The sequence below is a fragment of the Argopecten irradians genome, chromosome 9 (assembly GCF_041381155.1).
Source record: "Argopecten irradians isolate NY chromosome 9, Ai_NY, whole genome shotgun sequence".
In the NCBI taxonomy this organism is placed as follows: Eukaryota; Metazoa; Mollusca; class Bivalvia; order Pectinida; family Pectinidae; genus Argopecten; species Argopecten irradians.
The window spans coordinates 38,766,112-38,787,575 of NC_091142.1; positions in this window are offsets into that span (position 1 = coordinate 38,766,112).

A 21,464-nucleotide genomic window follows, 5' to 3' on the forward strand; every position below is an offset into this window, starting at 1 on the left:
CCGAGCCTTGTGAATAACGACAGTGATAGTATCTCCTGCAATGTAGAGGATGACCTACCGCAAACATCTACTAAATCCATGTTCCACTTCAAAAAAATTCTTACTGAGGGAATTGCCTTTTATTTTCCACAGAATCAACAAAAAGCTCTTCTGGAATAGGCACCGATATCTACACAAGAGGAATATTGGTATTTTGTAGTTTTACTATGGAAACATTTTGTAGTTTTACTAGATATATATAGAACCGTTATGATGTAAGTGATATGTCTGATGACGCAGTATTTCAGATATCGTTAATCATTTATTCATCTATCTATATACTAAATGGTTAACCCGTGAAAAGCTATTTTGTGTTTGCCAAATAATTGTAAAAACCAATAAAAAGCATAAACACTTAACGAGTATGAAGATTCTGACATAGATATAATTATAATAGTCTTACTCATATTTTGTTTAAAAAACGTTTTTCAAGTGACTTAGGCCTACTATCATTTCAGGAGGCCTGTATAGGAATAACGATATAGATATTTAATTAGAAAACATCCGACCAACAGCTAGATGTCTGGAATGTTAGAATGACGAGATACTGTCAAACCCATGACGTGACTGATCATATTCCAATGGTATTGATACATAATCACCTTGGAGATAGGATTAAACAATACCGGGATGTTATCATGTTCAGCATCAAACTCTCCCAGGATTCCGCAATATTACAACAAGCGCTAAATTCTCGTGTGGTACATTGTGTTTAGGTTGAACACGTGATATCACGAAGCTTGGCTCTTTATACCGTCACAATATCATTATACAGGTGTGCGGGACCGACATTCCGTCACTATAGCGATAAAACACCAGCGGCTTATTAAGGTGACTGAATGGATGGATAAGTACGCGGGGTTCAAATTGCTAGTGATGTAATGTCGTCTTTTCATTTCTGTTTGATTATGATTAGTTGTACATATCTATATAGAATTAGCATACAAATGAAATTTATCATTTTCAACGTTCTACATCAATACATCTGTGAACTATATAAAAAAGTGTGTAAAACCTTCCGCGACCTATAAACCTGAAAAAGTAATGTCTTTTGACTAATATGTAAAGTGTGAATCCATGACGTATTGGACGGTCGGATGGCAAAGTGGTAAAAAATATGTCATTAATCTTTTATCATAATCGATATCAAATTTGAAAAACAATATGTCAACAAAAGGTTAAAGATCAATATATAGGGGGAAAGTTAGTTAAATTTCCTCGGCGGCGATTTTTTAGACTGTACAAACTCACGTAGTGGATTAGTACAAAGACATTTTTGATTGTTTGTGCTTTAAGACTAGATTAACACAAACATATTCTAATTTAGCGACTTTGATATTTACTCTGTGATCATTGGAACCAAAACAATACGCATATTAGTAGAAAACATTCAGGATCATATTTTTCTTATTGAGACATAATGATATTTTATATAGATAAAACAACAACATTTATGCAAACAATTAAGAAATATTTTTTTTTGCGTTTAAAAACAATCGAATACGTTATCTCTTCAAGAAGAGGACATCGGCTGAAGACTCTGAGAAACAAACATCATTTACTCCATCCCTCAATTATCTTTAAGAATAGTGTGGTTACAGCGAACGAAACTCAAAACATAACATTCCAAAGGATTTACTACTGTACATGTGTATTTACTAACATTCGCTCGAGTTTAATATCGCCAAGTTCGCCGATTAACCCTAACTCTCGTAAACTTTAAGTTACGCGGCTTGTTAAAAATTCATGGTTTAACATATCACATCATATCATGTGAATAAAGGTTACAACAGCTGAAAGAGGAGATTGGCGAAAATAAACAATCGCGATTAATTTACAAACAATAAATCGCCAAATTTTACACTCGAAAAACTATACAGAAGTTTAAGTGTGAGAGTAATAACCACAGTAGGGTTCGCGGATCAGAACGTCATGTGGCATGTATACAGAGTCATCTGCCCTTGGGGGTAGTTATTGATTGTGACGTCATGTTTTTGCGAGAGTAACGTCATACTTTTCAGAGGAAACGACGTGAGTTTTGCTGCAAAAAAATGATGTCACAATAGATACCTACCCGCAGGAGAGTTTTTTTTTATATATATATTATTGTCAAAAAAAGGGGATCAGGTAAAAGTTATTACATTCTTATAAAAGCCATCTGTCCTAAACATGACGAGACAAGAGACAATAGACCTAGACAATATCAATAACATTAAATACAAAATTTACATTTTTATAAAATCAAAATATTTTGCTGAACTTAATAAACTGATGCTCGTCAATGAAAATACTTTGGTTTGTATGATCAGCATAAAGCTCGCTGCGACTTGGTACCATTTTCAAATCATCAGCATTCAAGCTTCTTAAATTATCTAATGAAAAAAATCTTCCATTCACATTCTTATTACATTGGGGGAAATGATAGTCATTCTCACACCTTTGCACACAGATACAATTTGGACTGTTGGTGAAATTTACACGAAATAAATAGAAATTTAACTAGCTACATCGATTGTCTTAAATTTGTATGTACAATATATGTATTTCTGTCACAAAAAAATTGTAATAGACCGGATATTTTTCGTCATTCCACATATGAGCAGAAGAAAGTATGAAAGAAAATTTAATTAAAGAAAATCTGTAAAGAGAAATTCTATAACTGCTTTTAGTTCTTAATGCACAGTTATTAGTATTGCCGACTTTTGGAGGAAGAAGTGACGGGAGATAGTTTGGTGCTTAATTATTTTCGATTTTATCGACTAAACAAAGTTTTCTTCTTTTGTGTATCTCAGAAAGTGTCTCAAGGCCCGTTTCCGAATACAAAGCTGAAATAGTTAAATATGAAGGTAAACCAGTAATCATTCTTACCGCTTCACGTTTAGCTATTTCTAATTAAGAGGTAACTATTTATTACATTTTTCGCAGTGAAATTAAGGTTTTACGGTGAATATAAAATAACTGTAAATTACGGAAAAACCTAGAAGTGAAACGGAAGATAGAAAACATATGTTATAAATAGAATATTCCATGCTTCCTGATGAATACCAGTAATATTTTATCTCATGAGGTGGAAACTTTCATATTTTTCACGAGTGCTATGAAAGTTTCCATCTCACTCGATTACATAAAACTGGTATTCATCAAGAATCAAGGAATATGCTCTATACAATATGCAAAGACGGAATGATCATAATGCAACCTCTATCAACATCACAAATCGTATGTTAGAGTTAATATCGCATTAGGTAGACTGTTGAAGCAACATTTGTTTAGCGTATCGTAAAATCTTTATGGCATGACAAACGTTGCATTATATAGTAACTTATTCAATGTGTTTTCGTTTATATTTGAGGTATTTTTATTCATAATGCATACATTTAATTTATATTTACATTCTGAGTGTTTCGTCACTATATGAATCAACCAACTGACGAAAACAAGCATTTGCGTATGAAAACACTATGAATACACTCTGAATACAACGATTCTCGTGCATCGATCATCTGATTTCAAACATTTCGCCAGTTGCATATCAATAAAAAGTAGTCCCCACACGATTTTAATGTATAATCTTTAATGTGTTGTTTCTTGATGAAGAATCAACTAAGGTTTACTGTAATAAGCCAACCAAGTGGACAGAGATATCTCAACCCGGGTGAAAGATTTTGGCTGGGTAACCCGAGGCTTACGGAGGGTTGACGGCCAAAAATCTTTCACGAGGGTATGACCACTTGACAGACCCATGTAAGATTCTATTAATCCGTCAATACCAAATGCTTTATTCGTCAATACGATCACGTGAATTTGTTCGTCATCTGACGGAACTTTTTCTAACTTTTCTCAGAACTTTAAATTCGATAAAAGTTATTTAATCCCCTAAAAGTGACGTCACATTCACCGGAATGATGTGATTTTTTAGATATCGAAAATCTCGTATGACAGGGTCGTCTTTTTCCTGGCTCAAGACAGAGATAGATATTGTAAATTTTTTATGGGAAAGTATTGATTTTGAGTATTTTTATTTTGTTTCAGTGATACAGTGACACTGAATAGAATTACTGATACTGTTTGTGAAGGTTCTTATATATATATCCCACGGTAGTAAAAATGAGTACACTTTCATTCGGTTTAGTGAATGAATCTTTTCCTCCGCAACAGAGGAGCGTCTCCCTTCGAGCGAAATCAAGTAAATAACTTTCCTTTTGAATGTCATAATGGTTGCATGATAACAGTATACACGGTTAGCCTCGTCATCTCGGCCTTCCTAAGTCTCTCACCAAAATAAAGCTTGTAATGTAAGATACTAACCAAGTATTCTCTATTTGTCGATGTCCAATGAATGCATCGTTGTTGGATTTCTCAGTGAGCGATATTATCTTATAAATGTTTTTGCCGAGATAATTGACGGACACTAAACAATTGTTTCTCTTTTTAACAGTAATAAGCCACATGAATTATCTTTTTTGTCAGTCTTTCAGTTTTACGCAGGAAGGAAATACTGATAGTTATGTATTTTTTTTTGTGTAACAATACGTCGCTTTCTCTGACGGTAAAACACAAAAACTCATGACGTCACAATCAGTACAGTACGAGAGCAGAAAACTCTACTATGTACATAAGCGGAATAAACACAAGTTTTGATGTGTAATGTATTGTCAATACCAAAGTTCTGTGTAAAATGAGGTCAGATGTATCAAGTCAATAGGCTTATAAACACACGATATGGTGGTTATGTGTTTGGTATTGCTAATATTTGAAAGCTATAACTGATTGCAATATTAGATCAGATGTATCCAGTGTTTATTTCTCGTTTTGTTCAATTGTTGTCATCCGTTTGTCCTTCATGATTGTAAAATAAACCCGGATCTGATTTGAATGGCGCGTTCCGACGATGAAACAGAGAACACATTCTTTCCGTAGTATCATATTAATCCCCGTTGTAAGGTTTTTGAGATTTTTCTATGCTGCCATGTATTTTTTATTGTTTGATCAATATTGAGTATGGATTCAGGTTTTATCAGAATATCAGTTTTTGATTTTTTGTTGTTGTTTTTTTGTAGTTTTTTTTTCCTCTTTTTTATGTTGTTGTTGATGTTGTTAACCTGATTGACATGTCTGACAAAATCACTAGACCGTGACATTACCCACGGTATCCACCTTGTAAACTAGACTCGCCAGCATCCATTATTTATGTTTTACCTTCATACAGCCATGTTTGTGAGCTCGCAAATAGTAGTCATATCCGGTAATGGGAGGTGAGAATTTCCATGTGCTCCTTATTATTGATATCAAGCGTCGAAGTTATGAGATCCCGATGTATATGAACATTTTTTCTTATTTTATTTGTTTTTTCGTCTGACGCATTGACAAAATTGGATAAGCATTGATTTCGTAAAGATATCATATTCTGATTTAAAGGCCCATTACCTTTCCGGAGCAAAATATAAAGGTTTCTTAAAAAACGTTAATAACATCAGAAAATGCATACCGATAACCTAAAATAAGGTTACGGCACCAAACATATGCAAGATTTCCTGCGTAATATTTGATAACAGTGGAGAGTCATTCGCTGTGGGGCGGGAAACATAATACGACCCGCGTTATGAAAATAAAAATTTTATTTATTTTAATCAAATCGTTCAGAAGGTGATGATAAATGTAGTATTAACGGTAAGTTAATAATTTTTAAGACTCTACAAAAATATCGATCTTGTTTTACATTCCCATTTCAAAAATTAAAAGCCGTTTCGGAAAGTAGTGGGCCTTTAAGATGATTTTTTTTAAAATGAATTTGATATAAGGTTTTTTTTAATAACCATTACGAATAAAAATGAAACACATATGAAATGTAATATCTAAACATGATTTACTTTATTATGTCGGCTTTTAATAGTTTGGCAGTAACTAGATTAGGTAAAGAGAAAACAATGTAAAAGGTCAAGGCCAGGACGAAATCGTCACATCACCTTCCCATCAAACCTCAACATATGGCGTAATTTAGCGTCCCGCCATTGTTTGTATCGATCACATACGTCATGTTTTATTAAATGACTTTTCCAGGTGATAGACAGGTTATCGGGAAACATAGATTCGGCGGTAAATGAAGTGTCCAAACGTATGTTGCTATTCGTCCAGTATCTGTCCAGTCGGTCAGTTCCCACGTCATCAACTGTACATACAACTTATGTTCTCGCGTGCTTTCTGAATCGCCAGTGACAGGTTTTCGATGGGATAAGAGGCACTTCAATTCAAAGTGTTCACTTCATCAGGATTGTCGGGCCCTTGTGACTTCTCTTCACTAACTGTGTCGGCGTCTGTGTGTTTAGATCTTAAGTGTGGTGAGCCTTCGGGAACAACATCAAGTCTATTATATTAAGTTATCAGACGACGACCACAAGGAGTTATTGAGTACCTACGGTTAAATATTAATTAACACTTTTGTTTGTTTTCAGGTAAAATTTCATCAACAAAGCGCGATAGCATGTGAAAGTGGTAAAACATTAAGACAACGCCAAATTAAAAATAAGCATTTGCATGCAGTTAATGAGTACGAGTCCATTGTCTTCTCAATTAAAGTACATATATAAATAATTGAAATGAAAAGTACAATCAGGAATGATTAGGTAAAGGTTAAACAGGAAACGATGTCAGAAAGCGGCTGTAATTATTTGCTTAATTTGATACTGATTAACTTACTTAATTTCCACATGTTTTTTTGTCAAAGAGAACGCGGTATCTGGCACATTTTTTGAACTTCCAATCTAAACATTTCCTCCTGACTGATGTGTTAGGGTGGCCGGGTGCTGCTGTAGTTACAGAGTCGCCTTACATATTGGCGAACCCGAGTTGATTCTGGGCTTTCTCCTTTATACTTGTTTTCTGTCATCTAAAAATGAAGATTTAAGTGTAAATGATAAAGCTTATAGTTATACATACCTTATAAAGTATGACATGTTGTATTATCATATTGACTCCTGCTATAGAATGCTACCTCACATTATGCACAAAGCAATTATTATCTTGTCTGATTAGACTTGACGTTCTATTTACAGCTAAGGATTTTAACATTCTTCTCTATCTGTTGTGTGCGTGAATGTATGTATGTTTTGGGAGGCTGTGGTATATTAATGTTGTGCCTCCTTGCTATACTGGTATTCTACACAGACAGACAGTCGTCGTTCATTCAGAGAATTTCTAAACACGAGTGATTTCACCCATGTGTGCCAGTTGACAGGACCCAAAAACAAACGAAACACAAGGAACAAGACATTGTTTTGTAGAAAGTAGCCGCTAGGGGAACGTACATGTGGTCTGTCATTTTTTTTTTTTTTTTTTTTTTTTTTTTTTTGCTAATTAAATATTCAAGTCAGATAAAGATAATTGATTTCTTCTCGTGAAATATCTCAGTAATTTACAATCAACCGATTTATATCTCCCGTACTTCATAAAATGCCAAGGTGTTCTACAGTCACCGATGAATTAGCGTTTGTAAAGAAGTTTAACTCGGATTTAACCTAGATTTGTGTGATTCTTGACGTCTAAGAAATAGAAAACGCTCGCTCTCAGAGCTTCAGAATGTTTTTTGTTCTTGTTTCCCTCATTCATCTTCATATCAATTACTAATTAACCTGGACAAGAATTCGATTATGTTATGGGAATTATTTTAAACCTTTGTGAGTACCCGAGAAAATATCATCTCAAACATAGAAATTTTTAGTGACTAAATACTTCAAAAATACCAATGTAGTTTAATTACAAAGCTAAAAAATGCCTCGGATTAATTTTGTTTTGGTTGTTTATATGCCAACGGAAATACAAATAGAGAAATAAAGTTAAACGAGACTGCTGATGCCAGTAAATATTATGTAATACACAACAGAAATGCAAACGTATTTGATATGAAGGTCAACATATTACATTATCGTTCATTGTTTACCGTGTCATTGTAAAAGTATCCGCCCCGGTCGTTATAGCTATAAAGCATCTCCTACATACCATATCATACACAGGGTATGTTTATTTACTCGTCAGCAGGTTGACAGCTGATGTGTAGCCGGTAATTGATACCCCAATCAATTTTACGGTAGGAAAACCCTGCAATATTAACCAGTGAATCATGCAATCAGCTTCACGCCGGCCACCTCTCAAAGTTTGATACCAACGGAGAGAAAACCATTAAATCGACATAATACGAGCAAGTGACGATTCCTCTCCGCTGGCATTTTCCATCACGAGCTAATTACCGTGATATTCACCATGAAGCTCTGTTTTAATCCATTACAGCAGTTTGTCCCAATGTGACCGGTATGTAAGTTTAAAGCAATCACTCTCACAGTGGTAAGTCTAATTATCCATGTTATCTTAATACGAAAATTATTGATACAATATCGAATGCAAAGAGAAGCAGTGCGCATCATAACGCTAACTGTGGCGCGTAGTCACAGTAGTTTCTCTAATGATTATGTTTTCTTTATTTTATATTTGCATATTTCAGAGTTTTCTGCCCATATGGGTAGGTATTGATTGTGACGTTATGTGTTGTAAGGTCATACTTTTCAGAAAAAGACGCGACTTCCGTTCACAAAATAATGACGTCGTAATCGATACCTACCGATAAGGGAGGTTACTCTGTACTATGCAAAGATGGAATATGAAAATTATTGATATACTATCCAATGCATAGAGATCCAGCATGACTAGCATAGATTACTTTGGTGAGTTGCACTAGATTAGAGGAAATGGTCGACTAAAATCACTCCATAAGGGGTCAGTCGTAGCATATAGGGTAAACTTTCAATAGATTCACATTCAACTGATAAAGCCAAAGGATGTGCAGTCAAACCTGTCTATAAAGACTACCCAAGAGACAAAAAAATTGTCCTTACAGCCAAGCCTTATTAAACAGGTTGTCTTAATACAGAGGTAAGTGTGACTGAAGTATACATTGACAAGTATTTAACTGGGATATTGTGAAATCTCAAAAATAAAAATCACCTGCTTAACCAATAAATATACTTTTGATTATCATAAATGTGAGAGTTCGATAATTCTTTAAAATACTTTGGCAATAATATTTTTAGAATATTTTTTAATCCATTTGATAGAGCTATTTATTTCGGTAGATACTCCGGAAGAGTGAGTGTCATCTACCCATCGAATATATATACTCGCTAGTGCTGGTAATGCTATTTCTTCTATATGGCAGCCTGGGTTTTAATGTTACAGGGACGCGACGTTTTTCATTTCATTTTTCTTTTCTTTTATTCTTTTTTTTTGGGGGGGAGAGGGGCAGTATTGATTTTTTTATTTGTGTTTTATTTTATTTTTTTATCATTAATATCAGAAAAAAGATACCATCATAGTAGGTCAATCATTGTGACAATGGAACTGTTTACGAATAGTTATCAATAAAACCAGAAATAACTATTATAGAAAGTATGAAAATTTCGATTTAATGGTTCATTCGAGCTAAATACGTGGCATTCAGTAAATAAAATCTTAGGTGTAATTAGCATATGTATATTTCAGTTTCAAACACTTTTCTGTTGATAAGTTTCCAAAATAGATATAATTATTGATTGGTCGAACTAAATTAAGCAAAATAGGTTCTCTAAATATTGGAGTAATATAATATGGCGCCACTGAAATCCTAGACTTTACTAATAGTACAAGCACGTCGGTCAAAATTTCGAAATAAATGTTTTTAGAAATATATATTCCAAAATTCTTTAAACCTAAATTTTAAATGTTGAAAGCTCCATCAATCATGTTATTCAATTATATATCGTGCTCCCTATGGCATACAAGTAATACAGACTTATCTCGATTGAAATGATCTTACAAAAGAAAATTTCCTACGTATTTTATCAGAAAGTATACCACTAGCACTTTTATAACAACGTAGTGACACCCATCCATGTGAAATAATCAACCGAACCTCTTATTACCTGTTCTATTTTCGACAAATGCGCATCGGTTTTATTGGAATAATTTCGGTTAACTAATTAAGGTGACAAGATACAAAATACTGTTAGCTAGCTAATTAGATTAGTCGATAGTAAGCTAAAACCATTCATCATTGTTTCCCAATTTTAGTTTTTGATATTTTTCATGAAAGTGAAGTTTATTCCTAAAGCGTCTTCATATGTGTCAGTTTAATTAAAAATGTACAAATAAATGTACTTATAAGCTAAGATTATAGACAAAATAGTATGTTAATGATTATATTTATGATATTCTATATAGCGACGATATAAATTGAATCACGGATATGAACTCTTAGCATTTAATAAATGAAACTAAACGTATTCTCTCAATAAAACATTTACCCAATCGTAACTTTCGTTAACCACCTTGTAACCGAATTCAGCCATAGTAGTGATCAGTAAGGAGCTACAGACTAATCAGGACTGAGATTCAGCCATATAGCACTAATCTTGTTGGCTTGCAACCTCCATATTCCATTTTAATACTGAACTCAGTATGTGGTCTTAGCGTCACCAAATTTACGGCATGATAGCTATAACTAAGGAAAATGAAATTCTCGCTATCTGGTGGTCACCCTATATCTGAATTATACTGGTGTTGAAAAACGCGCCAGCAAATATCGTGTATGATATATTACTTAATTATGGGTCAGTATATGACACATTTGGTGTTTAATTTGAGAATGTTGCACTACAGCGCAATATTCGATATGTAGATAGCTCATCGGTGTGTTACAAATTATTGCATTTCAAATATATACCAACCATACCTTAATCATTTTTAACTCATCTTCCACCTTTTTTGGTCTGCACTGAGCTCATCTACTGCTGAATGTGCTTGTCACTGATACTATAGAACTATTTTCAAACGGATTAAACGCTATTCATTTCCGCCAATGTGTTCTATATCAAACAAATTAATGATGCTGGTGAAAACGTTGGGGTTATGAAGGTCATTCCGATATCGAAGTTATAGATATATGAGTGTTAAAGCGTCAGTAGCCGCCGTGTATGTTATCTTGTGACCACCAAGTACAACTTACGGTACTACTTCACTAGTTTCCTAATTAATCATAATCCTTTCTATTCTTGACGCCTAATATCGGGATCAGCTGAAGTCACCAGATCGTACTACAAAGTCAGTATCCAATACACTGTACTGTTAACCGACTTATTATTATACCCGTTTTATATTTTATATTTTTAATTGCCTTTAAAGCAAATTTCAATTGTGTAAGGTATTCCATATAGTTTTTCTTGTCATCACATTCATATATAACCGAGACGAAAAAAAGAGAAGTTATTGAAAGGCTGACAGATCCATCTCGTAGATCTTGAGCTCACAACTCAGATGGAATAGAAATAATACGGAATAACCTGAACAGATCGGCTACTGTCAACATTGCCATGCTTCATTAGATCTTCAGTAGTGTTTAGACAGATGACAAGCAACACTGCAGCATAGAGACCCTATAATTTAGCGTAGATTTTCCTGTCATCTGCAGGACACAAACAATCCTGATATTGTCTGTAGCATGTATCTGATACTCCTGCTGGTTAATAATTAATAACACTGCTTATCAGGCTCTGAATCCAATAGGATTCCACGGGCCTTTATTAGACACAAAACATGTGTTGGCTTAGTGGAACAGACACACTATGACCACAACGAGGATTCTACAGGAATGTCGGTAGTGATATCATTGATATCATCAGAGAATAACTTCCGCCGGTAGAACAATCTGAATCAAATATACATTGATGTTACAGGTGTAAAATAAAAGACAAAAGAGAAAAAAATGTTATGCCCAAAATAAAGTCCAATAAAAAAGTGGACCAATCTTCTTCAATTGCTTCCAATGTTATATTTCATTGCTTCTTTTCTCTTTTGGTTGCATGGGGAAAACTGTTATCTTTGTAAACCAAATATTCACTCCATCCTTCTATCCCTGCTTTATCTATACAGTACTTCGAACCATTTTTTATCGTGGTGATTTTCAAAAACAGTGAAATTTTATCCCCGAGAACTAAAATCTAGCTCTCTTATATTGGAAGGTATCTAGATTTACTTTATCCAAACGTGAAACATAATCTCCGCGAATTTGCTTTAAAATATTAATCATGAAATTCAGTAAGTTGGTTTACAATAGATTACATGTTTTTAGATTATGTGGTAGTTATATTAGTTCTACTTCACAATATCAATGTACATGAAAACCTTCGTGATTTTCTATTTATGTTCATCTCTTCTGATGAGTATGTTGAGTGTAAACAGACTTGAATACCGACAATTACCGAACCTTTCAAGTCACCTACTTATCCAAGTTATTATACATTTATGAAACTCCATCTATCCATTATAATTACCAATAGGAAGTGAGAATGATGGACTGCTCTCAATGATAACATTAGCTGCATTGTTCCGAGTATTGATCTATTCGGAATACATCCGGTCACATTAATGAACGGTCAAAGGTGCGAAGAGGTTCACGATATTTGATTGGAACATGGTTTCATTTGAAGTTTAGTGGAAATGTGACGCTTTATATAATGCGACTATTTTATATTATAATATAATGTAGATGTGAAAGAATAAAGGGAGATATTCTTAGTTAACTTTGTTTTGTTGCATCCCCGTTCGTAATACACTAAAGGGGATTTTCCTTCACTGAAGCAAATTATGGGAAAAATTTCATGCTGTACGATTCCCGTGATATTTATCTGCCGAAATATTGACTCTGTACATATGCAAAAAGATCATAAATACTTTTCAAAAATTAAAATACAGATAATTATTATCACTGCGTTTAAGAAGAAGATATGACAGCATTAAATTAGGGGTGACGTTCTGGTGACCTTTGGAAATGGTCAATCAAATTGCTGCTGCCAGAACCTTAACGAGGGACGAAACATTTTGAAAAAGCTGTCAGAATTATTTTTGTGAATGTAGTCATTTCGTCCAAAGAGCACAACGAAGCTAAATGTATGTGTTTACTCGGACGAAATGGCGTTTACAATGGATGTAGCAAGGTGTAGAAATGCATTTAATCTGAAGTACAGGTGGTGTAAACGTCATCCTAACTTGACCCCATACGATATGTTGTCAGATCCTCTACTGAACAGAGTGGGTATAAGGATATGTATTTTAATCAGATTGAACACTTTTATACATGACTTCAGTAAACTTCAGACGTTGACGGGTATGGTTTTTGATGACGTCATTACATGGTCAAATACCGTTATAGCGGATTTTATCGCCAATCAGGACCTAAGAGTGCTGCATACATTGTATGCTATTGAACAGGTGTTTTTTTTATTTCAATTTTATTTTAAACTGTCGTTTTCGAATAAACTGTCAATGTCATTTAAAACAATTCCATGGGTTTTCTTCGATATATTAGGTTCAACAAGCTTGCCCTGTCAATGAGTTCAATGAGGTTTCTCTCATACCGATCTATTTAGGTTTAGACTATACCAACTTTTCAGCACTTATAGGATGAAAAAAAAATCTCGATAACTCCGATCCTGACATTGACAACACGAGCCGCGCAAAAAATCAAAAGTATATTCATGGTTTTTATCTTAGATATACCCATACATCCGCTGCGAGTAAGTTCCCGTGTAATGCAATCAAATACAGCATAGCTTCTTGCGTTGGATGCAACATTTGTTTACTGCGTTGGTTGAGAGAAGCATCTCTAAGATGTATTATTACTTACAATACCACTGACTATGCAATCTGTATTATTGATATTTACTCTTCCGGAATGCCTACATTTCCCAAACTCCCAAAGGGCAATTAAGTCTTCAGATTTATTTCACCAACACGACGAGGATACAGTTCATTTCCTGGACCATGTAGCTTGTTTATCTGTTATAACAACAGATGACAATCTCTGAGATGAAGCCATACCGATGCCTTGGCCCCACGTGTTGATATTTGATGACCATCAGAAGGTACAATATAATGTTGTTCAATACCTCAACCGTCTTATTCTAGGAAATATTTGGCGCTTTGTCAGTGTTTGGTTTTGAAAATTGGGATTTGGATCAACTTCTTGGAATACCGCATTATGCTTCACAGCGACTATATTCATCGAGAGAGATAGTCGTCATGATATTATCAGCAGAGTGTTCAGTGCCCTATTATATGACCGGATGAGGTGATCCGAAGAGTAAATTGGGCAGTACATTTCAGTGAGATTGCGCTATAATATGACCGGATGAGGTGATCCGAGGGGTAAAATGGGCAGAACATTTCAATTTCAGTGAGATTGCGTTATAATGTAACTGGATGAGATGATCAGAGGAGTATCGTGGGCAGTATATTTCAGTTAGATTGCGCTATAAAATGACCGGATGAGGTGATCAGAGGGGTATACTGGACAGTACATTTCAGTGAGATTGCGCTATAATATGACCGGATGAGGTGATCCGAGGGGTGTCATGAGTAGTTCATTACAGTAAGTTTGCCCTATATTATGAACGGATGAGGTGATCCGAGGGGTATGATGGGCAGTACATTACAATGAGATTGCACTATAATATGACCGGATGAGGTGATTGAGGGATATGATGGGCAATACATTCTGGATAAGGTTATCCGAGGGGTATCATGAGTAGTACCTTACAGTGAGATTTCGCTCTGATATGACCGGATGAGGTGATTCGAGGGATATAATGAGCAGAACATTTCAGTGAGATACCGCTATAATATGACAGGATGGGGTGATGCGAGGGGTATCATGAGTAGTACATTACAGTAAGATTGCCCTATAATATGACAGGATGAGGTGATGCGAGGGGTATCATGAGTAGTACATTACAGTAAAATTGCCCTATAATATGACCGGATGAGGTGATCCGAGGGGTATCATGAGTAGTACATTACAGTAAAATTGCCCTATAATATGACCGGATGAGGTGATCCGAGGGGTATCATGAACAGTACATTTCAGTGAGATTGCCCTATAATATGACAGGATGAGGTGATGCGATGGGTATAATGGGCAGTACATATAACAATTAATTTATACAATAAACGATTCAGTTTCGGTTTCAGAGTTCTAATAAATTGTTTTTCTTGTTCTTTTCTTTGGATAGTATTATTATTTAATATTTTACAGAACGGAAAGATAGTAAACCTTTTCTTTCCGCAAATGTCCAAATGTTCACTTAAATTTATTTTCCTATATTCCGGTACATTAATATGCTGTTTGTATACACGGACACGGGCCCATAGTGTATTACTGGTCTCTCCAATGTAAAATTCCTGACATCCGGGGCATGTTATTACATAAATGAGGTTTTTCGAAACACAAGACATATTTGCATTCACTACGAATGTTCTGGAGTAGAAATTGAAAGATGAACCTTCTGTAATGTAGTCGCATGTTCCACATCGTGGGTCCATACATGTTCTGACGGAGAGTTGCTCTTCAGTTTGGAAATTGGATTTACATAGTACTCTCTTCAGATTTTTGGGTTGGCGTTTACTATTGATGAAGGTTGTATTTTTCAGTACTCTCTGCATATGTATATCTGCTTGGAATACATTGTTTAGTTGGCGTACCGTTCCGGTTATGATTTTATTCCGTGGATTATGTGTGGTTACTAATGGTAATATTGAAGATTCTGTTTCTTGATTCTATTTTGGACTGATGCTTTCCGGATTCCATCTTCTATCAGCTTGGTAGGATATTTTTGAGATTTCAAAAACCTGGTTAACTCTTTCAAGCGGAGGTCTCTTGTTTCACTCTCATTAACTATTGTACAAATCCTCCGTTTATTGTGTCGCGGATAGCACAATCCAAAGTCGTATATATAAATATATACAGTAAAATAGTAGTATCAGTATCTAGACCATGTGTAACGAAACAATAAGATGTAAAAATTATAGTAAATGTGAATATTGTTAATTTCATTAAAGTAATAGCTTACAGAGTTTCTAATTTTTTATATGTCATCTGTGACGCTTTATTAGAGTCAACATTCCATTAACTTAAATGTAAAAAATGCTCTAAAACTTCAAAAACTCATACCTTCGTTTGTACCTGTTATAGAGTGCCGAATTAAAAGTATATGGACACGGCGTACGTTTTCCAGAGAAGATGATTATATAACATTAATACGCCTAGGTTACCAAAAATAACCCATAGAATAAAGTCCTCGAAATTCAAATATCGACACGAATTATTATTAATTCATCAACGGAACAATCATTTTTCCTACCATTTGGTAATGATTCTAGCCTGTGGAAGCCATTTTACTATCTGATACTATGATATTATCGCTGATTCGAATAGGTGATGTCACTTTAAAAAGTAATATCACCTATTCGATTTAATTTCACGTTATTATGCCCCACAACCTTTCACCTCTATTTAATTTCACGTTGGTATGCCTCACAACCTTTCACCTCTGTTTAATTTCACGTTGTTTTGCCTCACAACCTTTCACCTCTATTTAATTTCACGTTGGTATGCCTCACAACCTTTCACCTCAATTTAATTTCACGTTGGTATGCCTCACAACCTTTCACCTCTATTTAATATCACGTTGTTATACCTCACAACTTTTCATCATGATTTAATTTCACGTTATTATGCCTCACAACCTTTCACCTCTATTTAATTTCACGTTATTATGCCTCACAACCTTTCACCTCTATTTAATTTCACGTTATTATGCCTCAAAACCTTTCACCTCTATTTAATTTTACGTTGTTATGCCTCACAACTTTTCACCATGATTTAATTTCATGTTGTTATGCCTTACATCCTTTCACCATGATTTAATTTCACGTTGTTATGCCTTACACCCTTTCACCTCTATTTAATTTCACGTTATTATGACTCACAACCTTTCACCTCTGTTTAATTTCGCGTTGTTATGCCTCACAAGTTTTCATCATGATTTAATTTCACGTTATTATGACACACAACCTTTCACCTCTGTTTAATTTCGCGTTGTTATCCCTCATAACTTTTCATCATGATTTAATTTCCCTATTTATAATGACATGGTTCTACTGTCTCTGTGCTTAAATCAGTTTCGCGACGAATAATTGTCATAATATCTTATCCCCGGGAAATATGTGACATTTAATCGCACGATTGTTTTCAATAACATTTTGTTAGACCTGTTGATGTTCGACTTTGATTGATATCAATTACCAAATCTTTCAGTACCATGGGCAGGTCGTGGATGAGTAAAGTATATCCGTGGGATTAAGTCACATTTTCTCAAGTACTGAATAACGTGTTTGTTCTATACCATTAGTATACACCTATAAGTGTGCATACGGATGGATAGCATACCTCAAACACCCTCTAATTGACAATCATTTTACCAAATTGAAATGTCAACTTGTACGCACTTTTCATGTAGCAACGAAAGACATACCGCAATCACTATTTACATGTATTGGCCATCCGTTCATGTGGCTCCATAGGTTACTTACAGTGTAATTATATCCACCACTGGACTATGTCATAATAAAACCGAAGGCTGCTCAGGAGGAAAACGCTTACCAATTTGACAGGTCTGCAAATATTTCTTTTGAAGATAAAGAGAAAGCGAAGCCCAACTACAAAGCCATACAGTATACCTTTATTCGATTCTTTTGATGTATATCGAAAGACCAAACTATCTGTTTCATTTGTTAGCCTTCAGGTTTGCTATGCCATATTCCAGGGGCTGATACACTGAAATCTGAGTTTCTAATTTTGTTATATGTCATCTGTGACGCTTTATTAGAGTCAACATTCCATTAACTTAAATGTAAAAAATGCTCTAAAACTTCAAAAACTCATACCTTCGTTTGTACCTGTTATAGAGTGCCGAATTAAAAGTATATGGACACGGCGTACGTTTTCCAGAGAAGATGATTATATAACATTAATACGCCTAGGTTACCAAAAATAACCCATAGAATAAAGTCCTCGAAATTCAAATATCGACACGAATTATTATTAATTCATCAACGGAACAATCATTTTTCCTACCATTTGGTAATGATTCTAGCCTGTGGAAGCCATTTTACTATCTGATACTATGATATTATCGCTGATTCGAATAGGTGATGTCACTTTAAAAAGTAATATCTCCTATTCGAATATTTCTTAATAATTACTATTTGAACATTACTGGACTGATTTTCGTGGTGATTTAATTTTAAGTTATTATGCCTCACAACTTTTTATCATGATTAAATTTCAAGTTTTTATACCTCACAACTTTTCATCATGATTTTATTTCACGTTGTTATGCCTCACAACTTTTCATCATGATTTAATTTCACGTTGTTATGCCTCACAACCTTTCACCTCGATTTAATTTCACGTTGTTATGCCTCTAACTTTTCATCATGATTTAATTTCACGTTGTTATGCCTCACAACCTTTCACCTCGATTTAATTTCGCGTTGTTATGCCTCACAACCTTTCTTCATGATTTAATTTCACGTTGTTATGCCTCACAACCTTTCACCTCTGTTTAATTTCACATTGTTATGCCTCACAACCTTTCACCTCTATTAAATTTCACATTGTTATGCCTCACAACTTTTCATCATGATTTAATTTCACGTTATTATGCCCCACAACCTTTCACCTCTATTTAATTTCACGTTGGTATGCCTCACAACCTTTCACCTCTGTTTAATTTCACGTTGTTTTGCCTCACAACCTTTCACCTCTATTTAATTTCACGTTGGTATGCCTCACAACCTTTCACCTCAATTTAATTTCACGTTGGTATGCCTCACAACCTTTCACCTCTATTTAATATCACGTTGTTATACCTCACAACTTTTCGTCGTGATTTAATTTCACGTTATTATGCCTCACAACCTTTCACCTCTATTTAATTTCACGTTATTATGCCTCACAACCTTTCACCTCTATTTAATTTCACGTTATTATGCCTCAAAACCTTTCACCTCTATTTAATTTTACGTTGTTATGCCTCACAACTTTTCACCATGATTTAATTTCATGTTGTTATGCCTTACATCCTTTCACCATGATATCCTTTCACCTCTATTTAATTTCACGTTATTATGACTCACAACCTTTCACCTCTGTTTAATTTCGCGTTGTTATGTCTCACAAGTTTTCATCATGATTTAATTTCACGTTATTATGACTCACAACCTTTCACCTCTGTTTAATTTCACGTTGTTATGCCGCACAACCTTTCACCTCGATTTAATTTCGCGTTGTTATGCCTCACAAGTTTTCATCATGATTTAATTTCACGTTGTTATGCCTCACAACCTTTCACCTCGATTTAATTTCGCGTTGTTATCCCTCACAACTTTTCATCATGATTTATTTTTGCGTTGTTATGCCTCACAACTTTCCATCATGATTTAATTTCACGATGTTAACCTCATAACTTTTCACCATGATTTAATTTCCCTATTTATAATGACATGGTTCTACTGTCTCTGTGCTTAAATCAGTTTCGCGACGAATAATTGTCATAATATCTTATCCCCGGGAAATATGTGACATTTAATCGCACGATTGTTTTCAATAACATTTTGTTAGACCTGTTGATGTTCGACTTTGATTGATATCAATTACCAAATCTTTCAGTACCATGGGCAGGTCGTGGATGAGTAAAGTATATCCGTGGGATTAAGTCACATTTTCTCAAGTACTGAATAACGTGTTTGTTCTATACCAATAGTATACACCTATAAGTGTGCATACGGATGGATAGCATACCTCAAACACCCTCTAATTGACAATCATTTTACCAAATTGAAATGTCAACTTGTACGCACTTTTCATGTAGCAACGAAAGACATACCGCAATCACTATTTACATGTATTGGCCATCCGTTCATGTGGCTCCATAGGTTACTTACAGTGTAATTATATCCACCACTGGACTATGTCATAATAAAACCGAAGGCTGCTCAGGAGGAAAACGCTTACCAATTTGACAGGTCTGCAAATATTTCTTTTGAAGATAAAGAGAAAGCGAAGCCCAACTACAAAGCCATACAGTATACCTTTATTCGATTCTTTTGATGTATATCGAAAGACCAAACTATCTGTTTCATTTGTTAGCCTTCAGGCTTGCTATGCCATATTCCAGGGGCTGATACACTGAAATCGATAGTTACCCATGAAGAAAAGTGGATGGATTAAGCGGTGGATATACCGACAGTGATATTATCCTCTGGAGTATCGAGGATACATATGGCTGAACATGTGAGAATGTAGTGGAAATTGGTGCACATGAATATTTGCATGCTTTTGCTCGTCCTGCGACCCTAAATGGCCCCTTTGATCGGATTGAGTTTAAAAGAGGTTAGGATATAAACACAGACGTACCTACTCAGGTAATGATCAATAGTTAAATATTTATAGCTGGTAGTCTGAGATATTAACAGTCTAGGGGGTAGTAATAGGTAAATGTACACCCGAGTGAAATGCTTCACGTAGACATTTGCTACCAACCACGGGTATACCTGACTTATGAAGACTAGAGATATCGCATGTAGCTATATTGTCAGTGTGAAATTAGGACATCTGCGAAAGCGCTGTTGTTATAGGTAGCTAAAACCATTATTATCAAACAGCATAAGAAATAATATATAGTAAAACCAGTTGGAATTGACAAATTAGCTAACATTTCACCACTGTCCACTGGAACATATCTAAATCCTTTACAACGTTATTGAAATTATAAAAAAAATATCGACGTAACATGTGTATCATGATATAAATATTTCACCTTGACAGGTACGTGTGTGTATTTGAGACGTTCTAGAGGTGGACCATCCTCGATACTCCAGGGCTTCCGATCACTTACGATCTCGTGAAGATGTCAGTAATATAGGAATATGATTTTTTATAATTAATTTATTAATCAAATCGATGAAGTCTCATATAAACTTCTCACCTGTGTGAGACACGTTGTTATCTGTCTTCATCTCACTTACTTTACTGACTGAATAAATCATGACTGCATGTAACGAAACCTGAACTATTTAACCAGTCGGAATATTTTCACATGAAATTGAAACTTAGCTTTATCTGTATCTGTATTCACGTAGAAACAGTTTGACAGTATTACCAGTTGGATTACGATAAATAACATGATAGTTGCTAAAACAATAAAAAATTAACAGATGAATTCAATTTTATTTTTAATATATTTATAATTAGTATTCTGTATTTTTGTATAGTTCAGAGTTATCTGCTCTTTGGAATAGGTACAGATTGTTACGTCATGTTTTTTTTTATGAATGTAATGTCATATTATTTACGATGTGTTTTACCTCACAAGGTACTTACGTCACAATCGATACCTATCCGCATGGGAGATAACCCTGTATTTTCCAAAGTATATTGTTGTAACCTATTTACATGTCAGTACTGGGACACACTCAGACATGCACATTGACACTGATACACGGAT